The following is an 18,942-nucleotide window of genomic DNA, read 5'->3' on the forward strand; positions in this document are numbered from 1 at the left end:
GGTTCAAACCTACCATCTGCTCTTCTAAAACCCTAAACAGAGCAGGAACCAACTCAACAATACATAACAACAACAGCACTTAATAGAGTACAATATAGCTTTTATATGCATTGGGAAACCAACAGATTCATGTAAGTGGCTTGATTGTGATATTCAATTTAGCGGAAACGGCACTATCTTCGGAGACTTGGAGTGGTGCTGTGGGCTAATGCATCAGACTGCAAAGTTGTTTAAACTGCAGGGTCAGTGGTTCAAGCTGCTCCCTGGAAACCCTATACTGGGTGGCTATAGGTTGGAACTGACTTGACAACACTTAACAGCAACAACAACAACAGTATCTTCAAGGCATGCCTATAATTTGACAACTGTCCACACCTTTTTTTTTTTTTTTTAGTACTGAAAAGCAAAAGCAAAGCCATCAAACGTTTCCCTTCCTTTGTCATCACGTGTTTGGAATTTCTGATACCTGAGATATGGCTTTATTTAGATTGGGTGTGACAGACATGCCCAGGCTAAGCAGTGGTTACAGCCTCCACTTAAATACTGACCTTGCTACCAGCTAACTGCCTAGGTCCAGAGCTCAGCTCTCCTGCCGCCAACTGAACGATGTTGAGCAAAGTACTTAACCTCCTCATAGATGAGCTTTTCTCGTCAATAAAACTGGGCTAACAGCAACCTATAGTTGTTAACTTGCTTCCTCTCACAGGGACCCTGTGTTGGATTTCCGAAGCTTCAAATCTTTGTGGGAGCAGAAAGTCTCATCTTTTCCCCTCAGAGCAGCTGGTAGGCTCCAACCTGTTTATAGTTCAGTGCTTATTATATGAAGCCAGCACACTCCCCGTAGGATTATTACAAAGGTTATTGTTGTTAATTAAGTGCCATTGAGTCATTTTCAACTTATAGTCATCTTGTACAGGGTTTCAAAGAAGCAGTTGGTGAGTTTGAACCACTGACCTTGTCATCCAGAGCTTATCCTACAGCACCACACCAGGACACTAATTGCAAAGGTTAACTGGTGGTGGTTATGTGCCGTGGAGTTGGTTCTGACTCACAGCGACCCTGTACAGGGTTTCCAAGGCTGTAAATCTTGATGGAAGCAGAAAGCCTCATCTTTCTCCCACGAAACAGCTGGTAGTTTCATACTGCTGACCTTGAGATCAGCAGCCCAATTTGTAACCACTACGCTACCAGAGCTTAATTGTTGTTGTTGTTAAGTGCTGTTGAGTTGGTTCTGACCCATAGCGACCATGTATAGGGTTTCCCAGGAGCAGGTGGTGAGCTTGAACCACTGATCTTGCAGTTCAGATGACATTGCAGTCTGACGCATTAGCCCACCTGGTGTGGTGCTGTGGCTTAATGCGCTGGATTGCAAAGTCAGTTTGAACCACAAGGTCAGCAGTTCAAGCTCACCAGCCACTCCTGGGAAACACTATACAGGGTTGCTGTGGGTTGGAACTGACCTTACAGCTCTAAACAACAACAGAGCTTAATTAGAGTCTATGATTTGGGTAGCCTGTAAGAGTTTAAGAAATAGATATAACGGTATGTTGGTGGCGGTTACCATTGAGTCAGGTGACATTCTGTACAACAGACTAAAACCTAACCCAGTCTTGTGCCACCTTCATGATCGTTGGTGTTCCTGAGCCATTGTGGTAGCCACTGTATACTGCCTACTAAGCTAGGGGCCATCTTCCAGCGCTATAGCAAACTCGATTTCTTTCTAATTCATACAGTTTTTATGGGGTAAGTTAGTGGAAGGAGGTCACCAGACTTTTCTTCCCAGTCTGTCTTCATCTGGAGGCTCCACTGAACCTGCTAGCCCTGAGGGCACCTGCTGGGATTTGAACTACAAGTGGGACCGCTTTCAGCACAGCAGCCTGACAGATAAGCTGTGGTGGTTGTTGTGTGCCGGCGAACTGTTTCCAACTCCTAGTGACCATAGATAGGGTTTCCCAGAACAACTGGTGGGTTTAACCATGAACTGCAGCCTTCGTGGTTAAAAATGAACAATCCAGTGTTTATCCTACATCACCATACCAGGGTTATAACTGTATATATGTTTACATATTTAAAGGTGACAAGGAGTTCTGGTAGTGTAGTGCTTATGAGTTGGGCTGCTTATCTCAAGGTCAGCAGTTCAAAACTATCAGATATTCTGCGGGAGAAAGATGAGGCTTTCTGTTCCCCTAAAGGAGCTCTGGTAGCGTAGTGGTTACAAATCAGGCTGCGATCCTTAAGGTCAGCAGTTCGTGACTACCAGCCGCTCTGCAGGAGAAAGATAAGGCTTTCTGCTCCCGTAAAGATTTACAGCCTCGGAAACCCTGTACAGGGTCACTATGGGTCAGAACCGACTCCACGGCACAGCATTTCCACCACCACCTGGTGTGATGCTGTAGAATAAGCCCTGGACTGCTAACCACAGGGAGGCAGTTCAAACCCACAAGAAGTTCCTTGGAAACCCTATACAGGGTCACTATGAGTTGGATCCGACTAAAGGGTGCTTAACAACAACAGCAATATACTTAAAGGGAATCCTGATATGGCATTGTTAGTAAGCACTGGGTTATTAGCCACAGCAGTTCAAAACAACCGGAAGCTCCTCAGAAACTGTATATGGTGTCGCTCTGAGTCAAAACCAACTCAACCACACTTAACTATAGGTTAAGTACTGGACTGTTAATCACAAGGTCAGCGGTTCAAATTCACCAGTCACTCCTCAGAAACGCTCTACAGGATTGCTGGCTTAGAACCAACTAGATAGCACTCACGAACAACAAAATATGGTTTAAAACCATACCGACTGCCATTGAATTGGTTCCAATTCGTAACAACCCTATAGAACAGAGTAGAACTGTCCCCCACGGTTCCCCAGGCTGTAAATCCTTACAGAAGTAGACTGTTCCATCTGTCTTCCATGGAGAAGCTGGTGGGTTCACACAGCTGACCTTCTGGTTAGCAGCTTAGCCACTGTGTCACTAGGGTTCCTCTGTATGTACTAGTTTATAGCTTTCTTTCTGAGTAACAGAGAGCTTGGTACCCAGATATCTGAGTCTACTTCACGTCTTATTTTAGCAGTAGCCCCACCTGAGGCTTCTTGACAGGGATCGAGCCCAGCAGTGTGGCTCACAGGACAGAATCCCAGGGCAATAGGATTGGGGAATTGGTTGTTTAAGTAAGCATGAGTCTCTGGGATATTGTGATTCTTTATTTAAAGAAAACTCTAGAAAGAAAAGGAGGACATCTTGGCTAGAGGGAAGGTGCCCATCCCCAGGGCATCTTCTGTCCCTGTGTTGAAGAAAGATGGGTTGGGAGAAAGATTCAGCTCTGGAGCCTCTCGCCTTCATTCGGTGTCCCAGAGTCATTCAAGGTCAGGTGGGTCCCCAAGAAGCTCATGATCCTCTACACCCAAATCCAAACATGAATGCTGAGAGGAGAATACATTTTTCTGAAGCCCTTCACATGAGTTTTCCAATGTCCCAATTTTATGTTTGTTGTTATGACTTATAAAAGCTTGCTGGGTTTGTTTTGAAGACAAGGGGGAAAAAACATTACACTATTTTAAACGGCTGCAAATATTTCCAATATGATCCCAGGCAGTAAAAATGCCAGATTTCCAAAACCACAAGCTCTCCTCCTTGTTAAAATCCAGTTGCCATCTGAGTGTGGGGTGAAGATTCAGGAGTGTCAAATCCTGAGTGTCATGCACTTTCTCCTTCTGTGATGTGATTAAGAAACACTCTTTTCTCCATCACTTTCATTTCTGTGTTTCATAGTCTAAATGCATAAAACTGTTCAAAAAAACCATCCTCCAACTATTAAAAAACCAACCTCCGAGTGCAATTTGGAGTCCTGGTGTGGCGCTGTAGGTAAATGCGGCAGACTGCAAAGCCATTTGAACTGCAAGGTCGGTGGTTCAAGCTCACCAGCTGCTCCTACAGGGACCTATATAGGGTAGCTATGGGTCAGAACAGACTTGATGACACTTAACAGCAACAAGTGTAATTTAGGCTTTCTTGAAATTAGAGATATTGAAGCTTCTTGATCCCATTACGGTATAATTTAGGGCAGGGGTGGGGAATCTTTTTTCTGCCAAGGACCATTTGGATATTGATAACCTCATTCTCAGACTATACAAAATTATTACCTTAAAAATTAGCCTGCTAGTGCGGCAAGACCCGGGGACTCCAGGGCCCAGAGGCAGTGACATGGCCACAGAGGACTAGAGCGGAGAGTGAAGCGTCCAGCTGATATGAAGTGAGGGGAGAGGCACAAGAACACGCACACTTACAGATAGTACCCACTTGACCTGGCTTCGATGACTGGATGATCAGAGCTCAACTAGAAGAAGAAAGAAGAGGGTAGAAAAAAAATAATAAAAAAGAAGAACCCACCACAATTTGATGAACTTTACCTATTCTTATGGATGTAGTAGCTCAAAAAAGGGAACAAATCTTTATAGCGAGGATCATTCCTACCCCCTAGGTATACAGGGTTAATAGGGATGGGCAACTTAGTAAAGGCTCCCCAAAATGGGGGGGCGAGGGGAAGGGACTATAAAGGCAAGAAGTGACTGGCTTACAAGCTTTCAAGAGGGAGCCTAGTTCTGGACAGGGTCGGGTTAGGTAGAACATCCACTCAATTATTTCCAATCTGTTGGGACCACGCTGGTGAAAGGAAATGGAGATAAGACTCTTGTGGTACAAAAGTGAATAATTGCCATCAGGACTGACTGTGAGTGTAGGAAATACAGAGGTAGGTGTTTTTTGACAAATTGAAGGGAATGATTGATTTTGCAACCCAGGCGCGGAGGTCCCTGGGACTATCAAGTGAGAAGAGTGGGGTACAGGACCCTACCCAGAGGGCCAGTGATGCCAGGGATGGAGACAGAGACGATGATGTGGACAGATGGAGCAGCTGGGGACGCTGGACTCAGGGAGGGAGAGGGGCTGTGTGCTGAAAGCCAGGAGGGTGGGCCTGTGGGGTGTACTGAAGTTGCCTTGGCAGGGCCAGACTGAGTTATTTCACGGGCCTTATACGACCCACAGGTTGGCTGTCACCCACCCCTGACATAGGGGACCAGAGCAGTGGTGCTATAAAGATTGATGCCATCCAATGCCATCTCTCATAATGTCACATACTGCCCCTCCAGGCAGGCTCATCTAATACCAGACCATACAGAATCTTAGGGAATGCTAAGTGCTGTGAAGTCTGTTCAGACTCATAGCGACCTTGTAGAACAATTCTGAGGCTTTTCAATATTTGAGGGAACAGAAAGCCTCATCTCTCTTCCACGGAGCAGTTGGCAGGCCCAAATCACCGATTTTGTGGTTCGTAAACTAGTGCTTATCCTACAGAACCACCATGCTCCCAATCATAGACTAATACATTCAAAGTAGCTGTAAATTGCTTGAATGTAATAATTCTTAGGTTACATGAATACTAATAACAAAATTGCTTAATGAAATCTTTCTACATTGAATTACAGCATTATTAGTTACAAAATCATTAGTAACTGAGCAGAAGCCTTTTTTATTATTTATCTCCTTCCTTTCCTTTGTTGTTGTTGTTGTTGTTGTTAAGTGCCACCGAGTTGGTTCTGACTCATAAGGACGCTGTCTAGGGTTTCTGTCAACCTAGTAAGTAGCAGTCCAGTGCTTATCCTACAGTGCCACACCACGCGTCTTATTTTCCCTAATCACTACTTAATAAACAAAGGAGCTTTGGTAGCGTAGTGGTTATGAATCGAGCTGTGAACAGCAGGATCAGTAGTTCGAAACTATCAGCTGTTCTGCAGCAGAAAGATGAGGCTTTCTGCTCCCGTAAAGATTTATAGCCTCAGAAACCCTGTGCAGGGTCGCTATGGGTCGGAACCAAGTCCACGACACTTAACAACAACAACATTGTAGTGCGTGCATACGAAACATCGTGATTGAAGCGTCATTGTAATTCCACAATAATGACAGCTCTAGCGCAGGACACATCAGAAGGTTCCAGAAGTAAATCACATTGAATTTCAGCCTTTAGTAGATATACTGATACATGGAAGCTGGGCTTACCAAAAAAAAAAAAAAAAAGTTACGTTAACTAACAAGAGATATTTTTATTAAAAATAATAAATTTCAGCTGAAACACTGCACACAAATCTCATAATCATTTTGGAGTCAGCCCCTCAGGCAGTATCACCCAGTGTGTCTCCCCCACCTCCCTGCACCTCCCTGGTGGCACCCCTGAAATAAATGGGGGGGGTGGGAATGAGAGAGGAATGCCTGTCTTTTCTGGTATCTCTTTTGTGAGGTATGAGAGCTGGAAAACCGAAGGTCGGTATAAAAGTGGCTTCCATCTTTTTCTTACTGCTTCCCTAAGGTCCTTGGAGCACAAAGACTCTTTCTGGTGCATTTTGGGGTGTGATGCGCCAAGCGTAGTGTCTGACACTAAGCACTCAACAGGCGTTTGTTGAATGAATGATCTATTTAAAGAGTGAGGTCTGGAAGGGAAACAGAATTGGACTAACTAGCTAAATTTTTCAGTCTATTTAAGTAAGTGGGCTGTTTTATGTTAACTGTATAGTTTAAAATGTAAGCACAATATTTGTGCTTGCCTAAATAGTTGGAAAAGGTAAAATGTCATAACGTTGGGTGTTTGTTATTAAAGTTGGAGCTTGCCTTTGGATTATGACAACTTGATTTAAAACAAGGACTGGATTGTTCCTTAACTCCACTTACTCTACATTTCAGTGTTTGTAATGTCAAATCTTTTTTGAGGGGCTATAAACACACGGGGACAAAGAGTGGGTGCCTTCGAGAGTGCTTGCATTTCAGCACGGACCGTTCTGAGTAGCTGGAGGTCTGGCAGAGAAAAGCTGGCTCCACATTCAGCACAGAGCAAGTGTTATAGCAAGCCCATCCACTTTATAGTGTCACAGAGAAAAACCAGCCACCCGCACCAAGGACCCATGGAGACTTGAACTTGATGAGATCAGCGTAGTAGAGCAGAGAGGTGACTTCTGTTTCATCTTAGCTTTTTCATTAAAAATTTAAGGATGTATGTGCAGAGTTTTTGACTTTCATCTCAAAACATGAGGATAGTTTTCTATCCTGTCTTCCTGACTACTCCCCACCAACACACACATGTACACACCAACACATATGTGTACACCAACACACATGTGTACACTGACACACACCCCATACATACATAGACACATAAAAAGACCAAAAATACCCACTGTTGTGGAATCAATTCTGACTGACATCAGTATCTCTGATGAACATAAACCAAAAAGCTGTTGGTATGAGACAGGCTGTGCTTAATGCACGGAATTATTCCAAGAAAGACTTCACTATGTTCATGTCATCGTCACATGTGGCCTTGTTTTAATCCACATGTGACCACACAAACTGCACCCGCACTCACAGCCTATTCACTGTTGTGTATGTGATTGTTGTTGTTAAGTGCCACCAAGTTAGTTCCCACTCATAGTGACCCTGTATAGGGTTTTCAAGGAGTGCCTGGTGAGTTTGAACCACCGATCTTGTGGTTCAAACTGACCTTGAGGTCTAGTGCTTTATCTCACAGCACCACACCTGGACTCTGTGTCTGTGGTAGGCTCTATCATGAACACTAAGAAAGTTCTATGAACAAAAGCAAAAAGTTCACAAGGAAGAGACTTCCCTAAGAGTCAGACCACGTTCAGATCCCAAACCCCCACTTGCTACCTATGTGAATTCAAGCAAATTTCTTGTTCTCTCGAGCCTCCTATGTAAAAAATAGAAACAATACAATTACCTTCTCTGTGGAGATGAGAGTTCTGAATGAGGTAATACATATTTAAAGCACTTATCAAATTGCATGGCCCACAGGAAGTGCTCAGTGAAAGTTCAAAACAAACACATATAGTTGTTGTTTAGGCCATGGAGTCCATTCCGACTCATAGCAACTCAGCTGGTGAGTTTGAACTGCCGACCTTGTGATTCAAACCACCCTTGGGGTCTAGTGCACTATCCTACGGAGCTATAGCAGGACTCCAACACAATATTTGAGACATGTTAAATGGAAACTTGGGATCTGCCCCAGGACCATGGCAGTCATCTGCTGTGAACAAATGCCGCATTCTACCCAGGAGGCAAATTGATGCTGTTCCTTCAAAGACCAAACCACAGGAAAAACAACAACATTGGAGCAACCTGTCTGGGCCTCCTCCCCCAGTTCACCCTGTGCCCAATTAACACCTTATTAGGCTGTATACCTGGGGTGTGGCTTTATCCTCAGATTACTCCAGGAACTCCTCATTAACCCTCTCATGGGCTTCTCCCTGGCTGCTTGGGCAGGGGTAAACTAAGGCACTGGCCAGATTTAGTCATCATCACATACTTAGCCTGAGATCCCTCACCTTTTCTTTCACATGAGCCTTTTTGAAATCTAATCTAGTAAAGCCTGAGGCCCCCCGCAAAAACAATGTTTTGAAATGTGTAAAATCCTTGGTTTATGAATAAAAACGTTTTGGTTGTTGTTTTTAAAATCCACTATTTAAATAACAATTTGCAATGTGGTAATATAGGAACTGCTTTGGTAACACATTAAACTACACGATCCTGTGAGCAGCCTGTCTATTAAGCATCATTTTGAAGACATGAAGAGTGGAGATGCTATTTTAAGACATCCGCCGCTGTGATCCGAAAATACCTGTCATTTCTGCTGGTGACAGAGAGGCAGATCCTGCCAATGCAGATGTGACTTGTTACCTACATTCATACTGGAAGGAAATCTTACAGTTCACTTAGAGGTTACTGAAAATTACAGTCTTTTTCCCCACCCAAGGGCATTGAGGTTGCGCGCCCCTGACCCACATGCTTCTAGAACTTTCTGTCTTCTCAGCTTCTCTTTTAAGGTCTGGAATCAAAGTCAAGTGAAGCACTGGTCTCACGAAGCACAGTATCTAGGATCATAATACTCTTAATGGTCCACACACAAAAAAAGTCTTACTTTCCTTTTGAATTGAAAAGAAAAATGAGTCTAATTATAATGAATGTATCATACTAAACCCAGCCTAATACTACATTGGAGCTACATAAGGAGCTCTGGTAGCGTAGTGGTTACGAATCGGGCTGTAAACCTTAAGGTCAGCGGTTCGAAACTACCAGCCGCTCCGCGGGAGAAAGATGAGGCTTTCTACTCCCGAAAAGATTTACACCCTTGGAAACCCTGTACAGGGTCGCTATGGGTCGGACCCGACTCGATGGCACTTAACAACAACAACAACAATACTACATTGGAGTCTTGGTGTGGCGCTGTCAGACTGCAAAGTCGCTTGAACTGCAAGGTCGGCAGTTCAAGCTCACCAGCTGCTTCTTGGAAACCCTATACAGGGTCACTATGGGTAGGGATCAACTTGACGGTACTTAACAACAACAACAAATATTATATTGCTCTTTATGTAAATACCATCATAAATGTGATTTTTAAAATAATGCTGTATGGAGACCCAGTATGTCATTGTAGGATGTGCACTGGCCTGCTAACCACAAAGTTAATGATTCAAACCCAGCAGCCGTGCCTTGGAAACTCTATCCAGGGTTGCTATGAGTCAGAACTCTCTACAGGGTCTCCAAGACTGCAGAGCACTTAACAATAACAATAACAAATGGAGGAGTGCTCAACCAAGGCAAAAATGTTGTTAAGTACCGTGGAGTCGGTTCCGATTCACAGTGACCCTGCACAGGGTTTCCGAGGCTGTAACTCTTTATGGGAGCAGAAAGACTCATGTTTCTCTGGCAGAATGGGTGGTGGTTTCAAACTGTCAACCTTGAGGTTAGCAGCCCGATTCATAACCACTACACTACCAGAGCTAGAGGCAAAAATACATACCCACAAACGTTGTAGCGTAGCCCTGCCTGGAACTACCAGAGCTACTTTCTCTGCAGGAATTTGTGGACTGAGTCTCTAATAAGTGCTCATCTTTTTTTCCCTATTTCCAAGTATCGACAGCAACACTTCCAGATTTGCACGTCTTTTAGTCTCCAAGTTTCAGTGCCACAGTTCCATTTCCCAGGAAACCTTTTGTCCCAGGAAAGCCAGGTTAATTTGCAACCCTGCTTCCAAGATTAAAAATCCAAGAACCTGCTATGGTATGAATGGAATTATCTCTTCTAGGTTCTTCTTCCAGGCCCTGTCTTTAAAAACAAAGCTAGTTGCTGTCAAACCAACTCCAACTCACAACACACCATGTTGTTCCAGAGAAGAACTCTGCTCAAAAGAGTTTGTAAAATGACTGATTTTTTTCATAAGTTGTTTGCCAGTCCTTTCTTCCAAGGTGCCTCTGGGTGAACTTGAACCCACCAACTGCTCCTCATAAACCCTGTAAAGGGTCGTTATGAGTTGGCACTGACTCAGTGGCATTGAACAAGAGTATTCTGGCCATCGATACCGTGCCTAGTGAGCCTAGTGCTTAAGTTGGCTTTGATTCCAGAATTTAAAGAGACGCTGTAGTCTCATGAAAACAGATGTCCAGGCCTTTCTTCTGCAGCACTGCTGGTTAGTTTGCACCCTCAATGTCTCAGTTAATAGCCAAGAAAAAACCAGTTGTGCCACCCAACATCCTCACACTAAATTTGCCTAGTCCTAGAATATACATTTTCAGACACATTAACACCCCAGATCCTGTGTGTATTGACAGAATGGTATTTTTGTTAACTTCTTAGTAACTCAATCTCTATATCTGTAAAACAGAGAAAAAGTCAGAAAACAGAGATAATGACCCATGAGAGGTGGTCCATGAGAAATGCGTAATACATCCTCAGTGCGCCATAAATGTTATTCATAATTGTAAGGATAATGGTAACATCGAGTAAACCTCATTATTTTTGTTGTTTTGCCTCTGATTTGTTAACCCTTTCTCTCTCTCTCTCCTCCCATCAGGTTCCTACTGGCCCGGGGAAGTGGACTGTACAGAACAGGACATATCAGGTAGGTGGCTCTGGGTAAGGAGAAATGGGGGCTTATGTTTCACCCTTCTCCATTAGACTGTTGATCCCATCATCTCCCAATGTGTCCTTGGAGAGCCTGGGCACCTAGCAACATGTGGTTCCTTCTAGGTCAATGCTGCGAGCTACTAGCCATGTGTGGCTGTTTACATTTAATAACATTTCATTCAAAATCCAGTTCCCCGGTGACACTAGCCACAATTTAAGTGCTCAGTAGCTGTGTGGCTCCAACATGTGGCTAATAGTTAGCATATTGGACCTTGCAGATAGAAAACAGTTTTATCACAGAAAGCTCAAATGAACAATCTTCTTCTAGAGCCTTTGTTCGAGCCCTAGATCCTACTCTTGGTTTGTCCCCCTGTGTTGTATTGTTTCAACCTTCTATCTGCCTGGACTTCAGGGGTCTTGTGAAGAGTAAACAATACACTGTTACCAATACTTTGGAGCTGTGGTGGCATAGTGGATTACTAGTTGGCTGCTAACCACAAGGCCAGCAGTTTAAATCTACCAGTCGCTCTGGGAAAAAGATGATGCTTTCTATTCCCATAAAGATTTATAGCCTCAGAAACCCTACATGAGGTTTCTAGGCATCAGAACCGACTCAGCAGCACACAGGCATCAGCACCGCAAGCTAGACTTCTGACCTCCTTCAACTATAAGCGGAGCAACACATATTCCAGCTTGGCTTCTTGCTTCTCCTAGGATGTAGTGATCACTTCTACTTATTAGCACAGATTCCACACCGAGAATTTTCAAGCATGTCCTTAACCATCTGTCCACTCTCTCAGAAGTTTTGCATTTAGATCCCTTTACAAATACCCTCCTGCTTTGTAGCGATCCAGAATCTCTCCTTGACCCTTTCTTCTGCCTCAGGGTCTGGTCTGAAACAGGAGACCTCGGGACACAGGCTCGGGTTCCCAGACACGCCAACTGGAGAAGCGTCTTAATAGTCCTTTCTCTTGTATTGGTAGTCACAGCCTCGCTGCAAATCTCCTTCCCATTGTTCCCACCTCCTCTCCTTTCTTTCCTGAGTCTAGCCTTTATTGTGAACTGTGTGGAGTGGGAGGGGAAAAATCAACAAAATTCAAAATCACAGAAGAAACCGGATATACCGGTCAGGTAGAAATTGGTGGACCTCCTGAGACTGTGGTCAGTAGTCACCCTTCAAGCCTACAACTGAACTTACCTTCGTGGCTCAGTTTTCAGCCAAGCAATTAACAGATCTGTAAAGAAAACAATAACACAAGTAAGGTATACAGACCTTAAAATAATTCATCATTTCAGATCAAAAGGGCAGCGCGTTTACCCTAGAACTAAGTTCAGAAGGCAGGTAGAACGGTAACAAGAACACAACACAGAGACAAAGCGAGATAAATAATGTTACATTGAGGGGATTGAAGTCAACAAGATGAAACAAAATGTGTGGTTGTTGTTGTTAAGTGCCGTCCAGTTGGATCCAAGCCATATAACCCTATATATGGTTTCCAAGGAGTGGCTGGTGAGCTTGAACTGTCCACGTTGCGATTCAAATGACCTTTCAGTCCAGGGCATTAACCCACAGCACCACACCAGGGGTAAAATTGATGATCTACCCTGTAAGCCTTTGGCCAATCTACAACAAAATGTTTAAAAATGTAAATAATAAATAATAAAATAACCTGAATGCAAGCAAAAACCAATAAGAAAAAAAACACTTTGGTACCTGCCCTCAAATGGTTCAAAGTCTAGGAAAAGGGCACAGACAGAGTGATGTCTGTGATGATGATAATGACAGTTTACATCTATGTGCCAGGTTATGCCAAAACTTTATAAAGTTTATTTCATTTCACAATAACCATGATCTGCATATAAGAAAACCGAAGCACAGAGGAGTTGGGTAATGTGCCTACGGTCATACAGAGAGCAAGGTGGCTCTGTGTAATAAACTCTGGACTACAAACTATAAGGTTGGCTGTCCAGGTCCACCTGCTGCTCCATGTGAAAAAGATGAGGCTTTCTGTTCCCACAAACATGTACAGCTTCAGAAACCCTATACAAATCGCTATGAATCAGACCAACTGGATGGCACTTAGCAATAAGGTCATAAAAGGAGACCTGTTGATGTGATAATGAAGACCCCCAAATGGAAACCAAAAGGTCAGTAGTTCAAATCTACCAGCTGCTCTACTCTATAGGAGACTGATGTGGCAGTCTGTGTCTATAAAGGTTAAACCAAAGCTCACTGCCACAGAGTCAGGTTTGTTCTCCAGCGTTGCGCTCTAGGCAGAGTGTTTGCAAGGATGAAATCTTACGGAAGCAGATTGCCACGTCTTTTTTGTGTGAAGCACTTAGTAGCAGCTAAGCACTAACCCACGGAGGCTCCTTGCTAAAGATGACAGCCTTAGAGACCCTATGGGACACATCTACTCCGTCTCTGAGTAGCAGAACCAACACCAGGGGTAAGATTATACACCTATTAAGTGATAAAACCAGAATTTAATTGTATTATTATTTTTTTAAGTTTGTTTATCCATTCTTCATTGATGGGCACTTTGGCTGTCTCCATCTTTTTTGCAATTGTGAATAGTGCTGCTATGAACCTAGATGTGCATATATCTACTCGTGTTATGGCTCGTATTTCTTGTGGGTAAATACCAAGTAGAGGAATTGCTGGATCATAAGTCATTTCTGTTTCCAGCTTTCTGAGGAAGAACCATACCTTTTTGGAGACAGGTTGGACCATTTTACATTCTCACCAGCAATGTAGAGGGGGTCCCAGTCTCTCCACATCCTCGCCAGCATTGATTGCCCTCTGCTTTTTTGAACTTAACTGTTATTGCTGGTGTGAGATGATATCTCAGTGTTGTTTTGATTTGTATCTCTCTAATGGCTAATGATCTTGAACATATCTTCACATGTTTGTTGACTGCCCGGATCTCTTTCTTGGTGAAGTGTCTGTTCATGTCCTGTGCCCATTTCTTAATTGGTTATTTGTCTTTTTCTTATAGCAGAGTTGTAGTTTCCCATAGATTTTAGAGATTCGTTCCTTGTCTGATATGCCATTGCAGAAGATTTTTTTCCCATTCTGTAGGCTCCTTTTTTACTCTTTTGATGTGCTTATGTTTTTTAAAATGTCCCAGTCATCTATTTTGTCTTCTTTTGGTTTTATAATTCTTGCAATGTTTCATAGTCTATGTGTGCCCTTAGAACCAAAATTTAAATAAAGACAACCTGGATTGAAAATCTGTACTTTGGCCATCATACTTAACTGTCCCTTAAACTAGACCACTGGCTTCTATCTGTGATTGAGCTTGCCTCCTAATGAACACTTAGCAATTTCTGTAGATATTTTTGCTTATCACAACTTGAAGATACAAAACACTTCTGGCGATCCCGAGGAGTTGTTTTTTTTTTTTCAGCTGTCTTGGTTGGGTCTGTAGCAGAACTTTAGCTGTGACCTTGAAGAGTACTGCAGAGGCAAGCTGCCTGTGACAAAGACTTCGACCTGCATGTCACGCTTCTTTGTTCTGAGCTGGGATCGTTTCTGCAATTATTACATTTCCTGATCAAAGGGGGATCCACCAAAATCCAAAACGGTCCCAAATGGCAGACAGTGGAAGTGCTTGGCATTCCTTAATCTGTTCTTATGGAGTCCTGGTGTGGTGCTGGGTGTTAATGCACTGAACTGCAAAGTCGGTTTGATGCAAAAGGTTGGCAGTTCAAGCACACCAACTGCTCCTTGGAAACCATATACAGGGTTGCTCTGAGTCGAACTGACTCGATGGCACTTAACAACAACAACAATCTGTTTTTACAGGCCATTTTCTATGAGTCTGTCTGCTTAGATGATGTCCTGAAAAGAATCACAAGGAAAAAAGACATTCAGTTCATAACTGCCTTCAGAGACGAGCTTTTCACCTCACAGCATTGTCCTGTACCCACGTTTGACTTTGTAATTCTTGGCACTATACCTGTACAGTCTCAAACTCATGTGCAGAAGGTCTTAGATGACATAGTTCCAGAATCGTTGAATCATGTGATACAGCCTTTTCTGGCCCCTCTCACTGGTCGAGTTTGTCCTCAAACCATACCACTATCCCCAAAGAAAGGACTCGCCATGATGGTTGTACCTTATCTTGCTTATATCAGCAGGGTCCTATGGATCTACTCACTTCAACACTGGAACGTGGATGTATCCTGTGTTTGCCAAACTCAGTCCAGTGGAACTTGCTTCTCTCTCAGCTAATTCCTTAGCACCGTATCTACCTACTTGGGGAGAAGCTCAGCTACTTGATATGGGGTGACATGGTACAGCCAAGCAGGAAGAAGCAGAAGCCGTTACATGTTGTTTTCCCAAAACCAAGGAAGAAGAAAACTGCCCAAGTTCAAGTTAAAAAAAAAAAAAATTCCTGGTAGGGGGAAGTACTGGAGTAACGTACAAAGAAAGATGTCAAGGACAGGAAGTGATATTTAAGTTCAGTAAGTGTCTTATGAAGGTAGAATGATTGGAGGATTCTTGGGTTTTTTAAAAGGTTACTAGGACATTCCATAAACACCTTCTGTCATCTCAGAATGGATTACTTTGATCTTACTTCTCTGAGGGATGGTCTGTGGTGAAAATCTGGACAAAGGCCAAAGAAACTCACATAAACTTGGTGTTGGAGATATTTAGAGAGAAAAAGGAACATGGTCAGCCAAATTCTTTACCTTACCAAGGCTCTTAGATGAAATTATATGTATTAGACCAAAAAATTAGTGCCCAAACCAAGACATAGTTCCAGTCTCTTAGATCATCCAACTAGCAGTCCAGTGCCATAATCTCAGATTTCTGAGGGGAAAGCCAGCATTGTAGTAAACTAGTTGTTTTTTATGCATTGTTAATCTATGTATTTTTCTTCTAGAATTAGACAGAAATATAGGGAGGGAGATGCTACAGATGTTGTCTGTCATTCTGGTCAGGTTGCAAATTAATTGAAGCAATGAGAAACTAATTTATAAAACATACCCAAAAAAATGCAACTTGCATCTTGTCAGTAGAGTCCAGAGACGCTTGTATGCATCATCCTACAATGTACAGGAAAACCTCCCACAACACAAAATTATCTGGCCCAAAATGTCAATCGCATCAAGGTTGAGAAATCCTAATAATGTCATTATTGACTATGAAGGGTTGGCAGAAAGGTTGCGTGTGTACCTCCTCCAGCAAAAAGCTCAGAAATTGATATTACCATTATTGTAATTATTTTCATTGGTTTCATTATTTCATAAAGCAAGGGAATGATCAAATTTCCAAGCAGTTCCCTCAAATAAATATAGGCTGATCACAGAAATCAAAAGGACCTAAATATTGATAAAAGGCAAGACTTTGAAAGGTGAAGAAACATGTATCCACTGCTGGTCATTCCTGTCCACCCCCACCAATCACCCTCCACTGGGGAGGTCCTTGCCCTGAGCTAAGGACCCAACGCCTCAGATATTTACCCACATCCGCCTGTCCTTGTAATCTCTAGGTCTCTGTGAATGCCCTTGGGTACCCCACCATAGGAAGTAATTATCCCCTCTGGACCTGGGCCAATTAAATTCTCCCATGGCTGCTTGTTAGCAGCAGAATGTGGGGAGGCAGGCCGGTTGGCATCTATTTCCTGTTCTTCTCATCCAGCCTCATGCGTCATCAGCAAATAGAGATTTTTCTCAGGATGCCCACAGCTGCATTCCCAGACCAGGCTGCCAAACACTCCTGGCCCCACTAGCAGACTGGCCTTCCCACTTATAGGGAAAAGGAGAAAACTGTTTTTAGAATGACCTAGTCAGAAGATTGCATGAGACCACAGTCGTAAACAGTTAAGAAAAGATTTCCATGCTAAATGAAACATTCTATGAAGGTTACCTGCCAGGGGGCATAGGGAACAAATCATAGGCTAGAAGATAAACACGTGTTAACGTGAGTGACAAGGCAGGCAATATACAACAAGAGGGAGGTTGGCAGAGGAAAAATGAGGGTACCTGGAGATACAGGGAGGGGAGCAAGAGTTAAAGTGAACAAAGGTAAATACTGTTAACTGATGGAACGTGGAGGGGATTGCAATCATTGTAATGAAGTAAAGTGTATGATTTGTTGAATGTAAACCAGATGATCTGCTCTGTAAACTGCTCAACTTGCAAAGAAAAAAAAAGTTAGAAAGAAAGAAAGGAAGGCCTTGTCTGAAGGTTCTGCTCCCAGCACTGAGAGAAATCTCCCACCCAAGGAGTTCTATTAAATTATTGGCTCCGTGCCAGGGAATGACAGCTGAGGGTACTGCTCCACTCTCACGGTGACTCCGTGTATGTTAGCACACAACTGTATCTCGAGGGTTTGCAAAGGCTGAGTTCGTGGATGTACTTCTCCAGGCCTTTATTCTGAGGTACCATTGGTTAGACTCAAACCCTTATATTATCAGCTGAACCTCATAAATGTGTGCAGCAACCAGGGATTCCAGTTTACCCAAGTTGTTGTGGATAAGAGTCGTTGAATTGTTTCTGACTCATAGAGACCCTGAGGAGTAGCTGGTGGGTTTGAATCACGGACCTGGCACTGACTGTACAGTGCCCTAACAAGAATCCAATCCACCCACAGACTCAGCGAATACAAGTGCATAAAAGGATCCTTAAGATTATACCTACTAGCCATTCTCAAAGCAAATCCATGGAACACTTCTTCTAGGAAAATTTAAAAGGTGTTAGGAGTAACCATTTTTAACAGACAAATACGTTTGGGCAACTCAAATTACAGAAGGCTGGTCATGTTCGTTTGTAGCATGGCTTCTCCGGGTCTTAAATATATTGATGGGTATTGTGAATGTGTGAGAAAGGAGCAGAGCATACAGTGTTCCCCCACAGTCTCTGGCCCTATGTGTTAGTTTGGAGTCCTGGTGTAGCACTGTAGGATAAGCACTGGACTGCTAACAGCAAGGTCAGCAATTCAAACCACTAGCCACTCCTCAGAAGCCTTTATACAGGATCTCAATGAGTCAGAACCAGTTCAAAGATGCTTAACAATATAGCAATAGGTCTCAGTTTGGATTCTCCAAAAGTAGACAGTCAGACTTGAGTTCAGGTGTAGTTTATTCGGAAATTGATTCTAGGGATTTTAAATGAGAGAATTGGGAGAGTGAGATAGGGAAAAAACAAAAGGTAATAAAATTGCTTTCATGATCTGGTTATTACTGTAAGTGGTTAGAATGCTGTATTGCTAAAGAACCTCTAAGGAACCTTATAAAATGTGCCTCAAAATTGTCCGACTAAAGGGTAGGGCAGCTAGTTGAAGTGAGATATCCTCTACTTCTAGGCTTGCATGTGCAGCTCCTGGAGCTATCTTCCATAGCGTTGGAGAAAGCTCAGAGGCTGCAAAGCAAAGAAACTGTGAGGGACAGGTAACCTGAAACTTGCCACCCAGCTATACTGAAACACAGTGAACCACCATAGCTGCAAAAAGAAGTAATCTTTCCAATCAAGAACCTTGCAGTCTTGAAATGAATAAGACCATGGGTCAGTTACTCAACAAGTATTTTTGAAGGCCTGCACTGTGCTGGTATTCTGGTATGAGCTGTAAGATAAGCAATGGTTCAAACCCACCAGCCACTCCTGGAAAACCCTCTCCAGGGTCCATGAGTTGGAACTGATACAACAACATCAGTGCTAGATGAGGATAATACAACGGTAAATAAAGTAGGAATGGCCTCTTCCTTCGTGGGCCTTGTGGTTGTTGTTGTCAGGTGCCATCGAGTCAGCACCAACTCATAGTGACCCCATGCACAGCATAACGGAACAATATCCAATCATGGGCCAACCTCACTACTGTTGCCACACTTGAGTCCATCGATGCTGCCTCCTGGCCAATCTATCTCATTGGGGTTCTTCCTCTTTTTCTCTGACCCTCCATCTTACCAAACATGATATCCTTCTCCAGCGACTGGTCCCTCCTGACAATATGTCCAAAGTATGAGAG

Source organism: Chrysochloris asiatica, unplaced genomic scaffold, assembly GCF_000296735.1.
Source record: "Chrysochloris asiatica unplaced genomic scaffold, ChrAsi1.0 scaffold00080, whole genome shotgun sequence".
In the NCBI taxonomy this organism is placed as follows: Eukaryota; Metazoa; Chordata; class Mammalia; order Afrosoricida; family Chrysochloridae; genus Chrysochloris; species Chrysochloris asiatica.